This window comes from Xenopus tropicalis, chromosome 3 (assembly GCF_000004195.4).
Source record: "Xenopus tropicalis strain Nigerian chromosome 3, UCB_Xtro_10.0, whole genome shotgun sequence".
In the NCBI taxonomy this organism is placed as follows: domain Eukaryota; kingdom Metazoa; phylum Chordata; class Amphibia; order Anura; family Pipidae; genus Xenopus; species Xenopus tropicalis.
In genome coordinates this window covers 18040070-18055793 of record NC_030679.2, presented here as the reverse complement: position 1 = coordinate 18055793, position 15724 = coordinate 18040070, and the positions used below count along the sequence as shown (strand labels likewise).

At 41.1% G+C, this 15724-nt stretch overlaps 1 protein-coding gene across 5 annotated transcripts in view; it reads right to left on the bottom strand.

Moving 5' to 3' along the window:
- sgcd (sarcoglycan delta) overlaps positions 1–15724 on the bottom strand; it is a 378830-nt gene that overhangs the window by 14552 nt on the left and 348554 nt on the right. The gene's annotated exons all lie outside the window — the stretch shown is intronic.

Here is a 15724-nt window from a genome sequence, read left to right as displayed (position 1 = left end):
CCCAGGTATGTTCTTGCGTCCCATAGTGCTCTGGCATTTCTGCAATAAAAAAGGAACTCTATATCCTCTGGACAAATACAGCAGCACCCAGGCCCTTTGTACATGAGTGTGAGCAATACAGTACCTTACAGTATATAGTATCTATATGTATATAAAAATGCATACAGTATCAGACTAGGCCTCCAGGGACAATCAGAGAACCTGACAACCAGGATCCACTCTCATAAAAACTACATATGTAGATAGTGCTAAATGTTATTAGTACCTTACAAATCTGTATAAAACAATCCACTCCAAATACAAAAAAGTGTAAAAACCTGAGCCTGAGCCAGATTCATCTATTAATGGGCCTATTTTTCAGCCTTCGCACTGTGGGACTTTGGCAAAAAGTCTGATAATATATAATTGTTATCTGTGGTATCATAGTATGGGCTCTTATAAAAATAAGGCTTTATCAATCCTCTCATCATTAAATTTGTGCCTTTTCGGCCCCATTTCACCCATGCATTTCCCTTTGTGGCTCATTTAGCCCAAATGAGCGAGAAAATTCACAGCCAGTGGCGCTTGCACAAAGATAGTTTTTTTCCATCTTAGAGATGTGAATAATTTAGTAGCCAGTCGAGCACCAGTTGATTCATTAAGCAGAGGCTGCTCCTCTTAACTGTGTCTATTCTTTACCTGTCTGTTGGTAGGGCTCTTACATTACAGACATTGTAAGAGCTCCAAAGCTAGCCCTCTCCATCTTGGGGCCATACTTCTGTGTTCAGCCTTTACCAGATAACTAGGGTTTGTGTTCTGCCTACTGTCTAATTTCTTCATATTATATATATATATATATACTACAGAACTATTTCATTACACACTTCATCCCATCTACTATTGTTTTGTGCTGAATACGGTTGTATATTGCACAAAATTAAAGGGGAAGTAAAGGCTTTCTGCAAAGTTTAATGATTCTGTTGAAGTGGAGCCTAACAGTCATGCTAAGAAACAGGACCTTCATCAGAGAGCTACAGGCAGGGATGTATTTAGGTCTGGGGCTCCCCTAGGCACTGGACCTCAGCCTGCCCTTCCTTCTGCATTTGGCACTTGGGCAGATGGCCTGTAACCCCCTCTGCTACCAGCAAGTGTCCAGCAGCAGGCTGAGCAATTTAATTTTTTGATTTTTCTTATTACCATATAAGCATCGCAGGGCACCCCCCCTAAAACTGCCATCCTAGACATGGGCACAAGAGTGCCTATATGGTAAATATGGCCCTGGGTACAGGAGAAGCTCACAGTCATGGGTCCCATGGTAGATGGGGGGGGCCCTAAAAGATGTAAAGGGATGATTCATGGTGTAGGGGTTTACCAAAAATGGGCCCTTAAGACAGACACCCCTAGGACAGGGACACTGGGATGACTGGGTGCTAAGCAGTTAATGAGGAGTATCCCCGCAGTTCGGGTTATGGCCACAGGGTGGTGCATAGGCCCAGATAAGGGGTTACAGCCATGTGCTGTAGTTCAGACATTTTAGTCCAGGGACTGCTTAGGTAGCAGTGCCCCTGGCATAGCTTAGTGATAGAAGTTTGGTAATAGATCGCTCTAAGAGTGATATGTAGGACACCAGAGGTTAGAATGGGCAGACATTGCCCCTCCAGGAGTGGTAGTGGGATTAAGATCCCCCAGCTTTACATCTGCTGGAGTGCAGGGCCACAAGTGGCTAGGTAGGTGGAACAGGTCACCGCTAGTTCAGGAGGCCGGATCTGAGGGTGCCCAGCGAGAGTACCGGTGTGGGTCCCTGTGGTGTAACGTCCTAGCGTGAGTACCGGGGAGAACTCTATGAGAGAGTGTCTTTGCCGAGAGTACCGGGGAGAGCACCTAGAGGGGAGCATATGGGGTGAGTACCGTGGGGTAGTCCAACAGGAAAAGGTTCTCAATGAGAAGTAAGGAGTATATGCCCTGCAATGTGTATGAATGATATGCCACTCCTGGAGAGGTTTCTGTCCAAATAAACCGTTTCATCTGATTCACTTATACTACTGTGTTGTGATATCTATCCAGCCCAGAGGACCACTACCAAGCTGGTAAGGAATAACCCCAGGGGGGGTACATTACACCAGGAGCACGTGGGTCCCAAGAGGGGCATAGCATCCTGATCGATTCCCAGGGGGTGGATTATAGTTTCACAAGACCATCCCTGGGTGGAGGCACACCATTAAGGGGAGAAATCCCTGTAAACCCCCATAGTAAGCGGGGGCTCAGGACTCCTGTAGCGCCAAGTAAAGTAAAACAGCAGGTAGCAGCAATGAGATAACCAAAAGTGGGCTACAATGGTATAGTATATAAATATATATATTGCGAGCTTAGTTTTTTAAGGGATTCTAAATGAATCCCTAGGCTTTGTGAAAAGGTTTTACATCATCTTAAACCTTCCTTACCCAGTCCAGTCACTGAGGAAATAAGTCAGGTCGCACTACAGCTTACTCCAGATCCTACACCAGATGCATCCTTAATACTGTATATAGGGAAATGAATGCTGATGCTCAGCATCTATCGCACTAGCTGTGATGTGTACTGGGAAGGATTTTATATCTGGTGAAACTGCAACTTTCCACTTTCAATGACTGAACGGTCAAGCCAATGCGCTGCTGAAAGTGAAAGGGTTACATTGTTGTTTGTCCTGATACATTTGTATTATCCATTTATAGATTTGCTCCTGTGGAGTGGAACTTCCTAATTTCTTATCAATAACTCCAATCAATGGCAATGTTCTTAGGATCATCAGAGGTCTGTTTAATGACGCGATACCTGTTACCGCTCAAGCTGAGCCCAATTGTTTTGTACCTTTTCGGGATAAGAGGTTGAGCGAATAAACACATGTATCATAAAAAATAATCAAGTCAATGCCCAAGTTAACTGCTCCAGGGTATCTGCATTCTCCTAAGGTTGTAACAAATTATCCAAATTCTGACTTTTTAGCAAACAATTATAAGTGAATGGATTTTACGGCTTAATGTATAATGCATCATTTGTCCCTGGCTTTATTGGGAGTCCTTGGAAATCAATCAATCATCTTGGACACAGTAGACAGGACTGGAGAAAATACTCATTGGAATGCTGGTAAATGTTCATATTTAAAAACACAAGGACCACAATTAAGCTGGCAATTATACCCTTATAAATGGTGCTTAGTGATGTCATCTGTTATAATTGGTGGTTAGTGATGTCATACATCACAATGTACCCCATTGTTGTACAATATGGCAGTTTCCTGCCTAACTTCCAATACAGCCAGGCCAGTATACAGTAGCAAATTATTAGGGAGTCGGGGCCTCCCCTATATTTTAGGGTCCTACAATAACTTGTGTACTGAACACAAAAAATGGCAGCAGGTTGCCAAAGGGCTTCAAGGAGGCCAGGGTGCAGCCAAGGTGAGTGGGCCACCACACCTATAGATGTACAAAATTGATATCTGGCACTAGCTACAACTAGGGCTGCCACCTTTTTATTCGGGGAAGTCCAGGCAGGTTGCGATTGGCTCATTGCAGCTTCACAGCCTTCTGGGTTTCCTAATTAAAAAGCTGGTGAGAAAACCAGACAGGTGGGAACCCTGGCTATAAGTCTATGCCATGAAAACATCTGCACCATTCTGCGCAGTATCCTATAACCTAGCTTGTCTAAGGCAGCATGGCATTCACTAATGTCAAAAATATGATTCTGTAAGTTAAAGGAGAAAGAAAGGTAAAAACTAAGTAAGCTTTATCAGAACGGTCTATGTAAATACAGCCATAAGCTCTCACAGAAATGCTGCATTGACTTCTCTGTCAAAAGATTTGTTGTGTCTGTAATTCATGTGCCTCCCCTCTCCTGCTCCCCCCCCCTTAGGAATGTGGATCTGAACCAATCAGCAGGAAGCTGACTCATAGTCTAACTAACTGAGCATGTAAAATGGTCTGGGTCTCGGTGCAGGAGTGAGGCATTATAGGAACTTTCTTTACACAGCTCAGCGTTTTTTCTTCCTGTTTGGCTTCTGATCATCTGAACAGGTGAAATATTGGGAGACTTAAGGGCACTATTGAGACAACTGAAGGTATGCCTGCAGCTTGAGATTAACTCTTTATTAGCCTTTCCTTCTCCTTTAAAAGGAAAACTGGTCCGTGCCTGGAATTACATTTGCTTCCTTAGCCTAACAGTGGTGCAACCAACTGAATCATGTTGTGAGTCAAAGTATTGGAACAAAGCATAGGAGAGTTCCAGCCTCTGAGAAAACCTTTGTTGGGGTGCCAGATGCCATGCTGTAGGAACCACACAGAATGCTTTCAATTCTATTGTCAAACTGGATGGGGTGGAGCTTTAAGTCACACCTCTTTCAGAAACTTTAAAATAAGTGATTGATAAAGGGCCTAGTGGGCCTGAAACTTTGACCTTTTAAGCAATTTTTAGGCCTAAATAACCTCTTTAACAACATTGAAACCCTGCAGCGTCTTGCTGCATATCTTTTTTTGAGTATAGGCTACCCTTCAATAGGACGGCCTCCTCTTACCTAAAAAGTAATGTAATGTTTCCTACTTCCACTACATCCAAAGGGAGAGTAATGAAGGTAGGTGACACTTTATCAAGCCAGTACAATAAATCCAATTAGGGGAAATCATCAGCACAACAAAAATAAAGTTTTATGAAACCAATTTTTTCTACTCTATTTCATTTTATACCCTGTACTGCAAGTTCTGATCATCTGGAATAATGGTAAATATATATGGAGACTCCTACGTGAATTGTACAATGGAAATCAGTGAAGCAGAATCTACAATCTTCACTGAATTATACAAAGAGGTCTGTAGCAGAAAATAATAGGTATGGGCAATCATTGGCTTTAAATCTATTGTGACATTGCTTAGTACTGTGTAATTATTCAGCAGAGAGAAAAAAAAGAGCATTTAGACACATATTCATTTAGGAGCATATAAAGAATCCTTTCACCTAAATGAAAACATTATAACATAAAGGGCATTTGGGGAGACCAAGTGTGTCCAGTTCATAGGACACCAAATATTGTGTTTCATAACAATCAGTGGTATTAATACAGTACATTTCACAAATACAGTGTATAGACTTTACAACAGAATAAATCCATGGCCTATAACCACATAATCAGTTATTTTCCATCAGAAGAGTTAAGATGGCCATACATAAGCTGATTAAAGTTGCTTGATTATTGGCCCATGTACAGTGGAGGAAATAATTATTTGACCCCTCACTGATTTTGTAAGTTTGTCCAATGACAAAGAAATGAAAAGTCTTCAATGGTAGGTTTATTTTAACAGTGGCAGATAGCACATCAAAAGGAAAATCGAAAAAATAACTTTAAATAAAAGATAGCAACTGATTTGCATTTCATTGAGTGAAATAAGTTTTTGAACCCTCTAACAAAAAAAGACTTAATACTTAGTGGAAAAACCCTTGTTTGCAAGCACAGAGGTCAAACGTTTCTTGTAATTGATGACCAAGTTTGCGCACATTTTAGGAGGAATGTTGGTCCACTCCTCTTTGCAGATCATCTCTGAGCTTGAGCTCCCTCCATAGGTTTTCTATTGGATTAAGGTCCGGAGACTGACTAGGCCACTCCATGACCTTAATGTGCTTCTTCTTGAGCCACTCCTTTGTTGCCTTTGCTGTATGTTTTGGGTCATTGTCGTGCTGGAACACCCATCCACGACCCATTTTCAGTTTCCTGGCAGAGGGAAGGAGGTTGTCGTTCAGGATTTCACGATACATGGCTCCGTCCATTTTCCCGTTAATGCGAATAAGTTGTCCTGTGCCCTTAGCAGAAAAACACCCCCAAAGCAAAATGTTTCCACCCCCCTGCTTGACGGTGGGGACGGTGTTTTGGGGGTCATAGGCAGCATTTTTCTTCCTCCAAACACAGCGAGTTGAGTTAATGCCAAAGAGCTCTATTTTGGTCTCATCAGACCACAGCACCTTCTCCCAGTCACTCACAGAATCATTCAGGTGTTCATTGGCAAACTTCAGACGGGCCTGCACATGTGCCTTCTTGAGCAGGGGGACCTTGCGAGCCCTGCAGGATTTTAATCCATTGCGGTGTAATGTGTTTCCAATGGTTTTCTTGGTGACTGTGGTCCCTGCTAATTTGAGGTCATTAACTAACTCCTCCCGTGTAGTTCTAGGATGCTTTTTCACCTTTCTCAGAATCATTGACACCCCACGAGGTGAGATCTTGCATGGAGCCCCAGAGCGAGGTTGATTGATGGTCATTTTGTGCTCCTTCCATTATCGAACAATCGCACCAACAGTTGTCACCTTCTCTCCCAGCTTCTTGCTAATGGTTTTATAGCCCATTCCAGCCTTGTGCAGGTCTACAATTTTGTCTCTGACATCCTTGGACAGCTCTTTGGTCTTTCCCATGTTGGAGAGTTTGGAGTCTGCTTGATTGATTGATTCTGTGGACAGGTGTCTTTTATACAGGTGACTAGTTAAGACAGGTGTCCTTAATGAGGTTGACTAATTGAGTAGAAGTGTCTAACCACTCTGTGGGAGCCAGAACTCTTAATGGTTGGAATGCAAATCAGTTGCTATCTTTTATTTAAAGTTATTTTTTCGATTTTCCTTTTGATGTGCTATCTGCCACTGTTAAAATAAACCTACCATTGAAATGATACTGTTCTGAGACTTTTCATTTCTTTGTCATTGGACAAACTTACAAAATCAGTGAGGGGTCAAATAATTATTTCCTCCACTGTATCTGATGAGGATGGGGGCCCCACTGTATAATCCAGTCTTTGCCCCTGGTCCAATGATCAGCTCAGCCTAAATTGGGCCAAAGATCCACTCATTATGCAATACCATCAAAAAAACAGGTCTTGCAGTATATGACCAGCTGAAGCCTTCCAATACCTTTACTGTTAAGGCAGGTCTACCTCTGTCTTCTAACGGCATTAACAGTGCCATAAGAGTGGGCACTATTATTCCTTGTATGTTACTTCTGATTGGATCATATAAAGCAGGATATGTAGCACAGGCCTATTGTACATTTGTGCATATACATTGTTATTTGTATTTATCCTGGGGAAAAGGAAATTTATATTCATCTTGCCACATAATGCACAAGTCTCTCCACAGAGAGGATGTTACCTGGAGATGTGGCCTTGTCATTTCTGTGTGTTGGGCATGGGTATCAAAATTGCATACAACAATAGGTGGCCAAGTGCTACCTACTGTAGGTTCCTGACAAATAATGACAGTAACCATAGTTTCACCCGGGGCTGCACCTAAATCTCTGCTTCGGGGCTGCTCCTAAATCTCTGCTTTTTTCAACATTATTTGCATATTATGGGTAAGCATGAAAAAGAAGGAAAACAGGATCTGTTATCTCCAGATAATGTTATTATACGTTCTTGGAGCTGTGCATAAGGACTTATTCACTTATCTGGTGTTGCATGCTGAGCTTGTAAATTCAGAACAAATCCTCATGTTTCAACATTGTTTATGCAGGCATGCTATGCGGTTGTGCCAGGACATAAATAGCAGGCTGCATACAATCCAACTAGCACAAGTAGGGATTCCTATAGGGAAACCCTGGATTTGTAATTTAAACTTTCTATATTCTTAGTATATTCTAAATAGACACTGGGTACAGACGGGTCATATTAGATGCGACAGATGCAATACTGTAGTAAATGAGCCATACAATGTTTTGCTAATAATCACTGTTATAATTAACTATTAGAACCTTCCTTTTGTTTCTGCTCCTTTCATCCTATGGTCCAATTGCTGCATCCATGGTGGCCATATACAGACGTTAAAAGCTCCTGATTAGGTCCCTGCAGTTGGCAGATTATTGGATCTGTATGGGAGCCACCTGATGAACTGGCCAAAAATCTGCCAAAGCTGGACCAAGTAGAATTTCCCCCTGCTGCTGCCCAGTCTCTCCCTTTTTGCATGTCACTCCCCTTCGAATCACACCCAAGACATTTGCCTCTTCAGCCCTGCAGAAATATATCTAGGTTAAAAAAATCCAAAGCCAATAAAAGCTCTGAGAAGGTGTCCTGTCTCTCAAATTTATTTGGAAAGTGCACAAGTCCCATCAACAGCCACAAGGACTGCTTTCCTTGTTATTATGCCAGTGCTATGTATGTAACCTTAGGCATTCTGACAAAGGAGACAAATAATAACGAAGTAAAGTTTAATATACGGATTTTCCAGGGGTGCAGCTGCGGGGCTTCATGAGTCACTTCAGAGAAGAAGACTGAGGAGTTACATCGATCAGCTAGATGGGCTATACTTCCGGGCTAGCTACACAGCTATTTGTTTGCACATTCATCTGGCTTCTGAAAAAAGCAGGGTTTTTTTAAGGGAAAGATAAATGCTTCGCCTCAGGTGGGAGAATCTAAACTCTTCAGTAGAAAGCACTCCCACAGAGTCCATTTAGCTCTTAGTGCCAAACTACTAGTTCTTACTAGATATTTGCAGAGCTGGAGTCTCATGCAGCAAAGGGAAGGACAGTTTAGACTACCATTGCTTGTGGTGGGATTTTGACTGCTTAGACTACTGGTCCATAGAATTTTACTATTTAGTTTGTCAGGCATTTCCAAATGGATGTCCTCAACTAAGACTAAACTGGTTCTCTTTTGGCTCCTTCATCACACTGGAATCTCTATTATAGCTAACAAGCTGACTGGTGCCTTGGGGTTATCTTTGATTGTGCCTTCACCTTTATTCTTCTCTGCTAATGAATGACCAATCATGCCACTCATCTACAGAACATCTTGGACCACTGTAAATCTGTATTGATGTGCCTTCCCTTCCACAGACCATAGTCATTTTAGTTTCATAATGAATACTGCTACCAGGTTCAGAAACCCCTTCTCTGACATGCCATTCTGCCAATCACAACATTGTTTTCTGCTATGATTTAGAATATGTGACCTATTTAGAACTCTGCCATACCTTAAGTACACAACAAACCATTAATTACACTCTACTAATAATATGCATAGCTTGCCTTCTCACATGAACATTTTGAAGACTTCTCTATAGTTGCACCCCTTTTCTAGAACCACATTCCAGCAACGTATTGCTCACGAGCCACTGCATTCCAATGTCTGACAAAAATATACAGTAGATCAGTGCTGTCCAACTGGCGGCCCGCGACTCCCCTCTGTGTGGCCCCCCACCTGTCTGGCTGCTTTGATGGCTTACTCTTGTGTAAGCTTTAAATGGTATCAGTACTGTGATTAACTGGCCCCCTGCATGGTTCTCACCTCAGATTCAGGCTGTAATCAGGCTGTATTGTTTAAATATGTAATCCCCTGTGTTGTTCACACCTTTTAATCTCTGCATTGTTCCCCCCCTGCAGTGTTCACACCTCAGGCTGTAATCACCCCCATTGTTCCCCTGTTCACACCTCAGGAGCAGTAGAAACCCACAAATAATCCCTGCACACTGCAAAAAGAACATATACTGAGGTGGTACTGCAATTAAAAAGTTTTCTAATATATAGTTATTGTGCAGACTGTAGGAGCAATGCCAGCATTGTGTCACTGTAGGCTGCCTGTGTGTGCCATACACACAGGCATCATAGGGCAAGCAGAGTATGGCACACACAGGCAGGGTAGGGAAGGCAGAGTATGGCACACACAGGCCAAGTATGGCACAAACCAGCCAAGAATGGCAAACACAGTGAAAGTATGGCACATGCAGGCAGGGTAGGGAAGGCAGAGTATGGCACACACAGGCAGGGTAGGGCAGGCAGAATATGGCACACACAGGCCAAGTATGGCACAAACCAGCCAAGTATGGCACACAGGCAGGGTAGGGAAGGCAGAGTATGGCACACACAGCCAGGGTAGGGAAGGCAGAGTATGGCACACACAGGCAGGGTAGGGCAGGCAGAGTATGGCAAGTTTTTGCTGTACTACAACCATTAATATGGGTATGGTCATGTGATAACATGGGTGTGTTCAAGTGGGTGCGGTTTCAAAAAGGGGAGTAGTGAAAACTGGCTTCCATTATCGGCCCTCCACCACGTAGGTCTGAAAAATTCCGGCCCTCGGTACCACAGAAGTTGGACAGCACTGCAGTAGATGATCTCTTGAAGAATATCTACTTGGGGAAACTTAACAGATTAAGAATGTAAGCAGTGCCCTTAGCACTTAATAATGCTGCTATTTATTATTTGGATGTTCTGGATCACTGATTACAGATACAATAGCATGAGTCATTTGGTTCCATGAGAGGACAATCTTGAGTAATGACTGGTTGAAACATTCCTGGGGGGCAGACTAGTAAAGCATTTCAGATCTGTCTACACTACTAGCTTTAAACACGGAAGCTGGTCTAAACTGTGACCCAAATTAGTGTATAAAGAGGCAGCCTGACTGCCATTAGGAGATAGGGAGCATTGCTATTTGCTCTGCTTGATATAATTCGCTGAATGTTATGTAATGGAATATTTGTATATCTGCAACTGTATATACAAACATAGGAATGCAAATTATGGACTACAAAGAGGGGGTTAAAACATCTTAATCCTACATACCGTAAAACCTAGACCAGATTTCTTTTATACAGTAAGACATAACCTGATAACCTGACAGACTGTTAGAATTTATAAAGTGCTAATTAACTTTATATAACCATTAACCATGCTTAACCATATAACCCCTAGCTACTAACAGCTAAGGACAAGTTAAATATAACCCTGAATGAATGAGGAGTGACAGGTGGCATTTGGGGAAGGCTGATGATTTTGGTATCCTTGCAAGGTAGAGGTGGAAATCATCCTTTCATACATTTATATATGAATATTTATATGTATGTCCAGTTAGTATTAGGTTTTATATGTAAAATTCTGTGTTAGAGATATTGTTTATGTTTTTTATATAAATCACAGGATTGGGTCTTCCGAGCTCAGTACATTTGCCTAGGAATTTGCCTTCTGTAACAGAAATAGACAAGGGGAATCAGCATCCTTATAGGCTATTGTTAGACTTTACTACATGACAAGTAGTGAGTCTATGGTGCAGTAACACCTCTTACATACAAGGTTGTGCTGAGACATAGCCATGTCCATAGTAGGCAATCCCTGACAATATAATATCTATTACTGGCAAATGGGTGGGTTTAAGTGGAATATGATCTATGTTAAACCTGTATAAAGCAAGCCTTACTTGTATTAGAGAGAGGAGAGGGTGGGAGAGAAGACACTCCCAGAAGGAACATCAAGACCTCAGTACCCTCCAACATCGGGTCATGTAAGATAATAGGCCAGGCACCTTAGAATAACTCAATTTATGTGCCAATTAAGAATTGTACTTTGTTTCTTATATTCCATTTATACCTAAAGGATTAAAAGACTCTTCCTGTATTAATACTCATGTTTATTTGTGGATTTTGAGGGTTCCCAGAGAGTACCCTCCCTTCATCAATCTATCATTATGGATTATCATTTTTTATAATAATTCATATTTTACACAGACTGTAGATATGTGGCTTTAAATCTAAACCAAAGAGTAGAAATGCTACACCTTGGGGTATATATATCATGCTGTGTAAAAAGTGGAGTGAAACTTTACCAGTGATGTTGCTTATAGCAGCCAATCAGATGCTTTGCTTTGGTTTTCTAAAATTTGTTGAAATCTATTTGCTGATTGGTTGCCCTGGGCAACATCACCGGTAATGCTTCACTTCACTTTTTACACAGTATGATGAATTGTATTTTGTATTTTGCTTCCCAACTTTTTTTCTTCTAATTCACGGCTGCTGTCACTTTCATGAGCTTAGGGGCCGAATCACAATATATTGTGTATATAAGATATATATATATATTTCCTCATACAAGGTTGCTCAGCATTTCATTTAGGTTCACATGACATTTTAGAAAGAATTATGCATCAGAATTGATTAATAATCGTTTGTGACACATATAACCCCAATTTCTGCTAATAATTTCCAACAACCTCCAAACTAAGTTTCTCATCAACAGCTCAGAGCACACTGAGCATGTTTAGAACCACTGGCATTCAAAAGGCATTACCAGGATCCAAGATGGAGAGCTGCTGTGGACAACTTTAAAGACTTGGTTTATTGCTTATTATAGGGCTGCGGAATCTCGGGGTATTCTTTTTTTAGGATTAGTTCTCTTTTAAAACAGTTACTTTGCATGATCAACTTGTGCAGTTACATTGATGCAGATATATAATTTAATACAAGGCACAACTGTTGTCCTTGTTTAATAACCTATAGCAATCAGAAAAAGCTTGCAAATTTCTTTTCAGAATGTGGATGTGTGAACATAGGAGATTTGATTGCACAAGAAAACATAGAAATATTTCATCATATTGTGGAACCAAAGTTCTAGTACCTATTTAACTTAACCAGATTTTCCTACGTGTCACACAACAAATAGATATACATTTAGGGGCAGATTCATGAAATCACAAGTTTGAATCCCGAATGGGATAAATTCGGATTGAATACGAAAATTTCTGAAGATTGCAAATATCACAAAAATGCTTATCGTATTAGTCACGATAATTTCGTATTGGCGATCCGAAAGTCACAAAATTTTCATACCAAACGATTGTTAACAGCGGGAAAACCTTTCCGATTTTTTCACGCAAGCATACGAAAAAGTTGCACGGGTGTCGGAAAAGTTGCGCAATGGATGAAAATCCAGTCTTAGTAAATCTGCCCCTTAGTCTCCTTTCCTACTTTCTCCTATTAAAGCAACTGTTTTTATCTCTGACACTGTGTAATTTACAGGTGATAAATGTCCATAAACAGCTTGAGTAAAAATCCATATGGTTATTCTGGCTTTATTTTGTGTTCCTGTTTAATGCCCCTCAAAAATAATTCTGTCAATGTGTTTCCATTAGCAGCTTCTCTCTCCGGTAACCTTTGCCTGAATAATATGTCAGGGAGCCACTGAGCGTGTGACAGACCCTCAAGAAAAGCCTAGGAGCAATCAGGCAAGATGTGCGCCAGTCTCAGTGTTGTGAGGTTCCATTGTTCTGGGACGAAGAGAAGTTACCCTACTAATAGAAAACTAGCAGCAATACCAAGTAGATATGTAAATATGAAGCATTAACTGTTGCTGAAGTTCATCACTGTAGGAACAGATTAATATCTGAAAATAAAGCCTGCAACCTTGTAGTAGGGCTACCACATGGTCAGTATTTCACCAGCCTAGCCAGTAGAATACGTGCTCGGGCTTGATCGATTTACATTCTGGCAAATTTGTAATTGCTTTATATTCCACTCCTGGCATGCCCATTTAGGCCAAGCTCCAGACTTCCACTGGAGGAATTTTATCTCTTTTTCCAGCTCGGAGCAACCAAACTCCACCCATGACTCTACCCCCCCCCCCCATATCACTGATATATAACACCCTTATAATGCATGGTGCTTAGGGAAGGCATTAGATATAACTGGGGCTTAGTAATATCACTTGTATCACATGACTTAGTTAAACCTGACTTATTTAAACCTTTAAGAAATTATTCACTTTAGATACTAAGTCACTTTGACTTTGCATTAACCATCTTAAAGGGGTAGTTAACCTTTATGTTAACTTTCAGTATGTTATAGAATGGCCAATTCTAAGCAAGTTTTCATTTCATCTTCTTCTAACTCCTTCCAGCTGTCAAATGGGGATCATTGACCCTGGCAGCCAGAAAACTATAGTTGCGTAAAGCTACAGTTTTATTGTTATTGTTACTTTTTATAACTTATTTTTCTATTCAGGCCCTCTCCAATTCATATGTCAGTCTTTCATTGAATCTGTTGCCTGGTTGCTAAGGTAATTTGGACAGTAGCAACCAGATAGCTGTTGAAACTCTAAACTGGAGATCTGCTGAACAAAAATTAGAATAATCAAAAAACTAAAAATACTAAAAAATGAAGACTAATTGAAAATGGTCTTAGAATATTTCTCTCTACGAACAACCCCTTTAAGGCACTCAACCTGCTGACTTGTAGCTATATTTCTTGATTGGACTCCTTTTTTGACTTCCAAACCATACAGTATATATTTTACATATACATATACATATATATTTTACATATATATTTTACATATCCCATACAGGTATGGGATACGTTATCTAGAAATACATTATCCTGAAAGCTTAAAATTATGGGAAGGCCAGACACCATTTTAATCAATTAATAACAATAAGCAGCAAGTGGGCAAATTCTGTATCCCTTTAAGGGAAGAGTAAAGAGTAAACACTGAGAACTATTTACTGAAACAAGTAGAGATAATCCTAAAAATCATGCTTGCATCCTGAGATTCGCTATGGAATAAGGGCAGTATTGATATTCCGGGTGGGCAGATAGAGAACTCGGATCTGCTAAATTCAATTGAGAGCAAGCGTCGGAGGGATTCTATCCCCACCCATATACTGAATGAATCATCATGGATGGGAATAATAAAGTCCATTTCTTGTATTGGACGGCAATCACGAGAAGTTGCCACTGGGGATCAAAGATCACAGCTCGGCAATCAATGGGAGGATCACGTCACTGGGGAAACACAGACTATCTGAAAAGATGAATGAGGGGCTGCTCTTCTCTCTCTCTCTCTGAGATACTCTCTCTGCCAAATACTCAGGGCTCTCATTTATTCATCAATGAGAAAATCTTTATTGGTGCTGGAGATCTTCCTTGTGTCTCCCATTACATGTACGTAACATTGCCCATGTGTGGCACGCAAGGTCTTCTACTAAAAAAGCATTTCTTGACACATACATGAACTTGTATCTCTTTTTTATGGGTAGAATTAAGTTCTGTTAGGTTGGAGTAGAAATAAACATTACCCCGCAGCTCTCCACAGTAAGGACATAAAATTTCCCTAAAACATTTGCACCTCTAGTTCTAAAGTCAGATGCAAGAGCTGGCATTAGTGGGAAGAGGTAGAGTATTTCACTGTACAAATATACCAATCTGATTTAATCCCAGCTCCTTCCTCTATAACCCTGCCCTAAGAACCTTGTCACCCTGGGGTACCCTAACTAAGCAGTATCTATGAATTCTTATAGTACCCCTGTGCAAGAGGCCACCACCTTCCCTATCTGATTGACCCGCACACAATACAGGTATATATACACTCAGGTAAGAGACAGTATCCCCCTCTCCCTCAGTCAGGACTGCCACCAGGGGGTAAAAGGGGTACGGCAATTGGGGCCTCCTTGGTAAGGGCCCTGTTAACTTAGTAAATATGGGGCACCATGATTATTGTTGGCATCCCTGCTCTGGTCAAATTAAAATTCAAGAGTCAGGCTGGTAAAAAAAAATGTAATCAAATGACTGCCACCCAAAGCAAGGTCCTCATATACCCCCCTGGCAAATAGTGTGAATTGCTGGGACCACTACTGTTTTCAGCCTTGGTATTACATTGGAGTATATTGGAGTGTGAATGAACAGTACTTAGTTTACTTAGCAAGACACACAGTATATTATTTTTTATTCTAGCCATAATTTATAAAATACCCCTCTCCCCATCTGCTGAACTACAGCACACTCTTCTCATTACTATTAAAGACCTGGATACCATCCACTTGGTTAATGCATGTGAGCATCATACCAACCCCTTCCACCTTTAATCCCTAGAAAGATATTGATTTCCCCTCAGCAACAACTACACTATAAACCTCTATGCATTGCACTGGAGTGTAAGATATGAATTGATCTGGAACTCCCTGCCAGAGAGACTCCATCCATAGAA